Genomic DNA, 8,922 nt, shown 5'->3' on the forward strand with positions numbered 1-8,922 from the left:
CAGTTACTCCGCCCACTCCAGTTGTAAGCTACTGGTGGAGGCAAGAACACATCACACAATTTCCCCAGAAATTGTACCTTTTCTAGTTATTCTTATTCTTCTTATTCTTATTATAGCCAAATTTGCCACCCTAACTCCTCCCACAGTTTTTACACTACATAGACAAAAATTTACCAAAACGTGCAGATTGTGCCCGATCGGATTGCTATTACTTTGTGGAGCGATCCCACCCCCGGGGCCCCCGTGGCGGGCCCCGGAAGCCCCCTTTTTTCCCATAGACTTTGACAGGGTAAATTTTCAAATCGCTCCCACTCGCCAGGCTTTGACGCTAAAGTCACCAAACTTGGGTCACTTAGTCATGGAGTCAACCCGAAAACTTTGGGCACATTTCGGGGACCCCAAAAAGTGGGCGGGGCCACACAGAACCAATCAAAATCTCCCCATTGATTTTAATGAGACCTTCAAATTGCTACTTCTCCCACATTTTTAGGAGTACAAATTCCAAACTTTGCAGACTTGGTCGGCACCCACCCGAGTACCTTGCTTTTGCTTTGTTACCCGATCCCACCCTCCGGGCCCCTGGGACAGGGCCCCCAAAATCCACGTTTTTCCCATTGACTTTGACAGGGACAATTTTCAAATCTCTCCCAGTCGCACAGATTTTAAACTAAAGTCACCAAACTTGGGTCACTTAGTCATGGGGTCAACCTGAAAATTTCTGTCACATTTTGGGGGACATTAAAAAGTGGGCGGAGCTACAAACCACCAATCAGATTTTCCCTATTGACTTCAATGAGAAACTTTTAAATTGCTGTCATTCTCACAGTATTTAAGCCAGAATACCCAAACTAGGCACCGTAGGTCATTGGGTGACTGGGGTCAAAAAAAATTAAAAAGTGGGCGGGGTCTACAACGGCCAATCAAATTTCAGCCATTTGTTTAAATGGGAAAAATTCAAACTGCCGCTGCTCTTAGACTGTTAATGGCAGGGTTCCCGAAACTTGGCACAGTTGGTCACTGGAGGACTGTGCCAATGTATATCTCATTTTGGGGATGCTAAAAAGTGGGCGGAGCCACAAACAACCAATCAGATTTTCCCTATTGACTTCAATAAGAAACCTTTAAACAGCTGTCATTCTCACAGCACCCAAACTCGGCAGGGTGGGTCAGTGTGAGACAAAGGTCAAAATTTATAAAAGTGGGCGGAGTCTACACTGCACCCAGTTACTCCACCCACTCCAGTTGTAAGCTACTGGTGGAGGCAAGAACACATCACACAATTTCCCCAGAAATTGTACCTTTTCTAGTTATTATTATTATTATTATAGCCAAATTTGCCACCCTAACTCCTCCCACAGTTTTTACACTACATAGACAAAAATTTACCAAAACGTGCAGATTGTACCCGATCGGATTGCTATTACTTTGTGGAGCGATCCCACCCCCGGGGCCCCCGTGGCGGGCCCCGGAAGCCCCCTTTTTTCCCATAGACTTTGACAGGGTAAATTTTCAAATCGCTCCCACTCGCCAGGCTTTGACGCTAAAGTCACCAAACTTGGGTCACTTAGTCATGGAGTCAACCCGAAAATTTTGGGCACATTTCGGGGACCCCAAAAAGTGGGCGGGGCCATACAGAACCAATCAAAATCTCCCCATTGACTTTAATGAGAACTTCAAATTGCTACTCCTCCCACATTTTTAGGAGTACAAATTCCAGACTTTGCAGACTTGGTCGGCACCCACCCGAGTACCTTGCTTTTGCTTTGTTACCCGATCCCACCCTCCGGGCCCCTGGGACAGGGCCCCCAAAATCCATGTTTTTCCCATTGACTTTGACAGGGACAATTTTCAAATCGCTCCCAGTCGCACAGATTTTAAACTAAAGTCACCAAACTTGGGTCACTTAGTCATGGGGTCAACGCGCAATTTGTTAGCACATTTCGGAGACCCGAAAATGTGGGCGGGGCCACACAGAACCAATCAAATTCTCCCCATTGACTACAATGAGACGTTCAAATTGCTACTCCTCCCACAGATTTAGGAGTATAAATACCGAACTTTGCACTCTTGGTCGGCACATACCCGAGTATCTTGCTTGTGCTTTGTTAACCGATCCCACCCTCCGGGCCCCTGGGGCGGGCCCCCGAAAACCTCTTTTTTTCTCCCATAGAGTTTTATTGGAAAAATGCAAATGTTTGTCACTCATACAGCTTCGGAGTGAAACTCACCAAACTTGGGTCACTCAGTCATGGGGTCAACCTGAAAATTTCTGTCACATTTTGGGGACATTAAAAAGTGGGCGGAGCTACAAACAACCAGATTTTCCCTATTGACTTCAATAAGAAACCTTTAAATTGCTGTCATTCTCACAGTATTTAAGCCAGAATACCCAAACTTGGCACCGTAGGTCATTGGGTGACTGGATTCAAAAAATAATGAAAAAGTGGGCGGAGTCTACAACGGCCAATCAAATTTCAGCCATTTGTTTAAATGGGAAAAATTCAAACTGCCGCTGCTCTTAGACTGTTAATGGCAGGTTTCCCAAACGTGGTACAGTTGGACAATTTAGGATTAGGATTAAAATTTTGAAAAGTGGGCGGGGCCAAAAACAACCAATCAGATTTCTTTCATTGATTTCAATATGGAAAAAAAAAAATTCAGAAAATTGAAAAATGCTGCCATGATTGATGTCAGGGGCTTCAAATCGCTGAAATCAGGTGATAGATTACTTTGGATTCAAAAATTTAAAAAGTGGGCGGAGCCAACAACAACAAATCAGATTTTCCCTATTGACTTCAATGAGAAAATTTTAAATTGCTGCCATTTCAACATTGTTAATGGCAGGGTTGTTAAACTTAATATATTCGGTTAATAGGTGACTAGAATTCAAATGTTTTAAAGTGGGCGGGGTCTACAACGGCCAATCAAATTTCAGCTATATGTTTTAATGGGAAAATTTAAAACTGCCGCTGCTCTTAGACTGTTAATGGCAGGATCCCCAAACTTGGTACAGTTGGACAATTTAGGATTAGGACTAAAATTCAGAAAAGTGGGCGGGGCCAAAAACAACCAATCAGATTTTCCCTATTGACTTCAATAAGAAACCTTTAAACAGCTGTCATTCTCACAGCACCCAAACTCGGCAAGGTGGGTCAGTGTGAGACAAAGGTCAAAATGTATAAAAGTGGGCGGAGTCTACACTCCACCCAGTTACTCCGCCCACTCCAGTTGTAAGCTACTGGTGGAGGCAAGAACACATCACACAATTTCCCCAGAAATTGTACCTTTTCTAGTTTTATGTATATAATTCCACGTGTTAATTCATAGTTTTGATGCCTTCAGTGTAAATCTACAATTTTCATAGTCATGAAAATAAAGAAAACTCTTTGAATGAGAAGGTGTGTCCAAACTTTTGGTCTATACTGTATATCCGGTCAATGAGGTTTCAGCCCCGGCACCCTGGCATCAGTTGGGTTCAATATCTATGGACACAGCCAGGAACAGACAGCTCCGTCCACTGTGTAATGGCCGTGTTGGGTTGGAACCAGGCCACCGCACAGCGGACAAAGCGTTCTGCTTCCATCTCCGACCACTGTGTTACTTTTTTTGACTACTGTTATCGATGGGGCTACTGGCAATCGAACCCCAATTATTTGATATGGATGACCTATTCTAAGGATAGAAATGAAACATAAGCTATTCTAATACTATAGATCATCAAAATCTAGAGCCTGGGCATCAAACAAGTGTATTTTTAACTCAATATTCATAAAAAAAATAGAAAAAACTTTAAGCTAAATTTTTCTTTTTTCTTTTTTCAATATTAATGATCTTGTAGAAGGCTTTCATAGCAAAATATCAGTTTTTGCAGATTACACTAAACTGTAAGGTAAATAACATGGAAGAAGACAGTATACTGCTAGAGATGGATCTGGATGGATTGGAGGCTAGGGCAGAGAAGTGGCAGGTGAGGTTTAACACCTTCAGGACCTTGGACGAGTATACTCGTTCTGGAGCAAGGGTACTTCTCGCTCCAGGACGAGTATACTCGTCCTGGCATTAAACTGTCACCATGTCTGCAGACATGGTGACAGCCCTGAGTGCTGCCTGTTACACACAGCCAGGCACTCAGGCTCAATGCCGAGGGGGGTCCTGTGACCCCCCCATATCGGCGATCGCTGCAAACCGCAGGTCAATTCAGACCTGCGGTTTGCAGCGCTTTATGTAGTTTCTGATCCCTGCGGTCCCTGACCGCAGGGATCAGAAACTTAAAAATGGCCAAAGTAAAAAAATGTAACCCCCCCTGCACCCCTGAATTCATTTATGTGGCGGGTTGCAGGGGGGGGGGCGGTTTGTGGGCGGTGCGGCAGTTGCGGTGCGGTAGTTGCGGGAAGCGGGCGGTGCGGCAGGCGGGATCGCGATCCCCCGCCCGCCTCCCGCTAAATTTTCATTGGTGTCCAGTGGTATACCAGAGTGTCAGCACATTGCTGACACTCTGGTATATAAACGGCTGACATCGCTGCGATGTCAGCCGTTTAGCCAATTCACCCTTTCCATACCGCGGTCAGTACGGACCGCGGTATGGAAAGGGTTAAGTCAGGGATCTCCCCCCCTCTGCCATCGGGGGGCTGCTGTGCCTTTGCAGCCCCCAGATGGATGGGGGGACAGAGGGAGGGAGCTCCCCTCATTGCCCTTCCCCGTCTGCTCAGTTGTGGCAGACGGGGAAGGTTCCCATGGCAACAGGACGCCTTCTCAGGCGTCCTGCTGTCCATGGTGCTGAACAGATCTATGCTAAGCATAGATCTGTTCAGTGTAAGTAAAATACAGTACAGACCCACTGGATCTTCAAGAACCAAGTGGGTCTGGGTCCAGAAAATGTAAAAAAAGTTAAAAAGATAATAAAATCACATTTATCACCGAATAAAGGTTAAAAAAATAAAATACACTACACATATCAGGTATCGCCGCGTCCGTAATGACCTGATCTATAAAACGGTCATGTTACTTTCCCCGCATGGTGAACGCCATAAAAATAAAAAAATTTTGCCCACCTTCCTTCCCAAAAAAGGTAATAAAAGTGATCAAAAGAGTCGCATGTACGCCGAAATAGTACCAATCAAACCTCACCTCATCCCACAAAAAAAAGCCCCTACATGAGACAATGGCCCAAAAAATAAAAAAAACTATGGGGACACTATAACATGATTATTATTTTTTTTTTTAAATGATATTATCGCGTAAAACTTACATAAATAAAAAAAGTATACATATTAGGTATCGCCGCGTCCGTATCGACCAGCTCTATAATAATATCACATGAGCTAACCCCTCAGATGAACACCGTAAAAAATAAAAAAATAAAACTGTGCTAAATAAAAAAAAAAATCTCACCTTACATCACAAAAAGTGTAATAGCAAGCGATCAAAAAGTCATATGCACCCCAAAATAGCGCCAAACAGTCATCTCATCCCGCAAAAATCATATCCTACCCAAGACAATCGCCCAAAAACTGAAAAAACTATGGCTCTTAGACTATGGAAACACTAAAACATGATTTTTTTTGTTTCAAAAATGATATTATTGTGTAAAACTTACATAAATAAAAAAAGTTCCACAGAGTGACAAATTTCTGTGGATTAAGGATATTAATCTATTCGCGCGAAAGTTAGCCCTACATAAAGTTCACAAACAGGCCGAATGGGATGTCAGAAAAACATTTGAAAATGAAAAAAGATGCGTCCAGGATCTTGAGGATCTCTTGAGGGAGAATGATGGACAAGTAGTCCTTCCGACCCTCCATTCTCCACCCTCAAACCTAAGTCGAAAATAACTCCATCATTCACACAATTCAATGAAATTGACACTTTTGTTAATCTCGTGACACGAGATATTAAATCCCTAAAAATGAGAAAAGATCATATCGAGCCAAACCTGACCTCTCAGAAAATGGAAGCCCTGGAAGCACTGAAGAAAAATGAAAATATTGTAATCAAACCTAGTGACAAGGGGGGCAACATAGTCATCCAGGACAGAGATGACTATGTTGAGATGGTACAAAGACTATTAAGGGACAGAAATACTTATAAAATTCTTCCTAATGACCCTACAAAGGCATACACAACAGACCTAAAAGTCCTTCTGTCTGAAGCCCAAAGTAGTGGTCTTATAACAAAGGATGAATTCCAGTACCTTTTCAATAAAGATCCCACAATTTCCACCTTTTATGCACTCCCAAAGGTGCATAAAGATAAAATACCAATCCCAGGAAGGCCCATTGTATCCGGGAATGATAACCTGACACAGGGGATCAGTGAATATGTAGATCAGATATTAAGACCATTTGTCACCACTTTACCGTCCTATCAGGGACACAAAAGACCTTCTCCTGAAAATTAATCATATGATACTAACACCAAACACAATCCTGGCTAGCTTGGACGTCGAATCATTATACAGCAATATTAAACATGCACTAGGCATTAAAGCCACTCAAACATTTCTGAGCACAAAAAGAAGCAATTTTGCACAGCACAATCACTTAGTTCTCTCTATGTTAGAATTTATTTTAGAGCACAATTATTTTGTTTTTCAGGGTAAGTTTTACCAACAAATAAACGGGACCGCTATGGGTACGTCCTGTGCCCCCACATACGCAAACCTCTTTTTAGGGTGGTGGGAAGATAATTTGGTGTTCACGGATGGTATGTCGTCATATACCTGCCACATCATTTTCTGAGGCAGGTATATTGACGACATACTTATCTTTTGGGATGGGGGTAAATCACTTTTTCACGAATTCACCCAAGCTCTTAATGATAACTGCATAGGTATGAAATACACATATGAAATTCAGGAGAAGGAAATAGTGTTCCTAGATTTGAAAATAAAAATCATGGAGGATGGTCATTTGAACACTGAAATACATAGGAAACCAACCTCTACTAACAGTTACCTGCACTGGTCCAGTTGGCACCCCTCACCCTTGAAGAGGGGCATACCCACTAGCCAGTAATTGAGAGCCTTTCTCGGATGAGGCCTCATTCAGGAGAGAAAGTGGACATCTCTGGGATAGATTTAAGAGGAGGGGATATCCCACTGCCCCCCTCAAAAGAGCATTTAATAGAGCGAAGAACATCGATAGAGATGATCTACTGAAAACAACTCCTATAAAAAAGAATGAGACCATCCGATGTATAGGGACTTTCGATGGATATAACAAAGAGATCTATCATATATTGCAAAGACACTGGCATATTATCCAGATGGATAGAGACCTCAAATCAGTACTTACCAAAAATCCTAGTGTCACCTATAGGAGAGGCCCAAATTTGAGGGACCAATTAGTACATAGCCACCTAAAAGAAATAGAAATGGAAAATACATCAGTGAAGGACAAATATAATGGCTCAGCACCATGTGGAGACTGCTCATTTTGCAAGTACATCCCCCATATAAAAAAATTCATAAACCCTGGAGACAGGAAGGAATATAATATCAGACAACGGATTACATGCAAGACAACAGGAGTTGTATATATATAGCGTCGTGTCCTTGCCCCATGTTGTATGTGGGCAAGACTATCCAAGAGCTAAGACGCCGTATCTCGGGCCAAATTAGCTCTATAGAGACGGGAAAAGACACCCCGATCGCAAGACATATTAAATATGTACATAATAATAAACCATCAGTCTTGCGTTTTTGGGGTATCGAAAAATTACGTCTAGGCCCAAGAGGAGGAAATCTAGATAGGAAACTCCTGCAGTGTGAAGCACGGTGGATAGACAGACTTAACACCATGAGCACTAATGGTCTGAATGAAGGCTTCTCCTTTACAGCATTTATATAAAGAGGGTTTAAAAAAAAAGGGGGGGGGGGGTTTCTACTTCCTTTGCCATAATTATAGTAATTACAATAAAAGAAAAAATAACTTTGCTCTCTCCATTTTCTTTGATACAGTGAAATTAAATAAATATTAAAGACAAAAAGAAGGGAGACGGTTGAGAAAGAATAGGGCAAAAATATCCGCAAGTAGCTGTTCAATGTGGATAATCCTATAGGGTAACCACATTTAAAATGCCAATAATACAGAAGACTATCTATACCAACTAAAGGAATCTGACAAGGAATTGGTGTACCATATATAAGGATTATAGCATATTTATGCTTGTATCCTTATAAAAAATACTGGATTTTTTAATTGAGCTCCCAGAGTGGATAGAATCAATTCCCTCTGTAATAAAAGTCAATTTGGACCTTAGATCTGTCGCATTGCAGTTTAACCTGATAACAGCTATACATTCCAATAAATGTCAAAGTGTGAGCGCATGTCACCAGCAGAGCGAAATAGAACAAATCACTTAAAAGATTTAGAGTCCCCACGCATGCGCAACTGATATCCAAACTAGCTGAGTGTTAAAACCTAAGTGAATATACATGCGCAGTGGAAAATTGATTTCCTTTTTTTCTCTAAGTGTCGACGCATGCTCGGTGAAAAAAATCTGACCTGTGGAGAGCGTAGGCATACGGTCACCTATCGGATTGGCTTATACAAGTGAGGTCATCAATAACGGACGGAGCGGTGATTGGCCCTACGGGACGAGCACAACGCGGGTTGATAATTTCATAGGTTATGGGAGAAATATGACCCGCCCTGTGAGTATAAATTACATCTAACATCCGTGGCTCCATTCCCCTGAAGACGCCGCCTAGTGCGGTGAAACATGTCGGGGGAGCTACGTCTCATAACGTTTTAAAGATTATGCTAGGGATAGTATGAGCTGTAGCACTGCGATCTGCAGACGCAGTGCGAATCAGCTCTTGTGACAGGGGTAGCAGAGACTCAAGTAGCAGGCATCGACATAAGCTTTCAGTTAGAAGCACTATTCCAATAGAGATACAGATATTAGGGCACAGATCGACCT

At 42.5% G+C, this 8,922-nt stretch overlaps 1 non-coding gene across 1 annotated transcript; it reads left to right on the forward strand.

The window, feature by feature from the left end:
• The first annotated feature begins 4,534 nt into the window (after nt 1-4,534).
• LOC122924017 lies at nt 4,535-4,669 on the forward strand. Its single transcript, XR_006387348.1, has one exon.
• The last annotated feature ends 4,253 nt before the right edge of the window (nt 4,670-8,922 follow it).

This window comes from Bufo gargarizans, unplaced genomic scaffold (genome assembly GCF_014858855.1).
Source record: "Bufo gargarizans isolate SCDJY-AF-19 unplaced genomic scaffold, ASM1485885v1 original_scaffold_2143_pilon, whole genome shotgun sequence".
NCBI classification, from domain to species: Eukaryota; Metazoa; Chordata; class Amphibia; order Anura; family Bufonidae; genus Bufo; species Bufo gargarizans.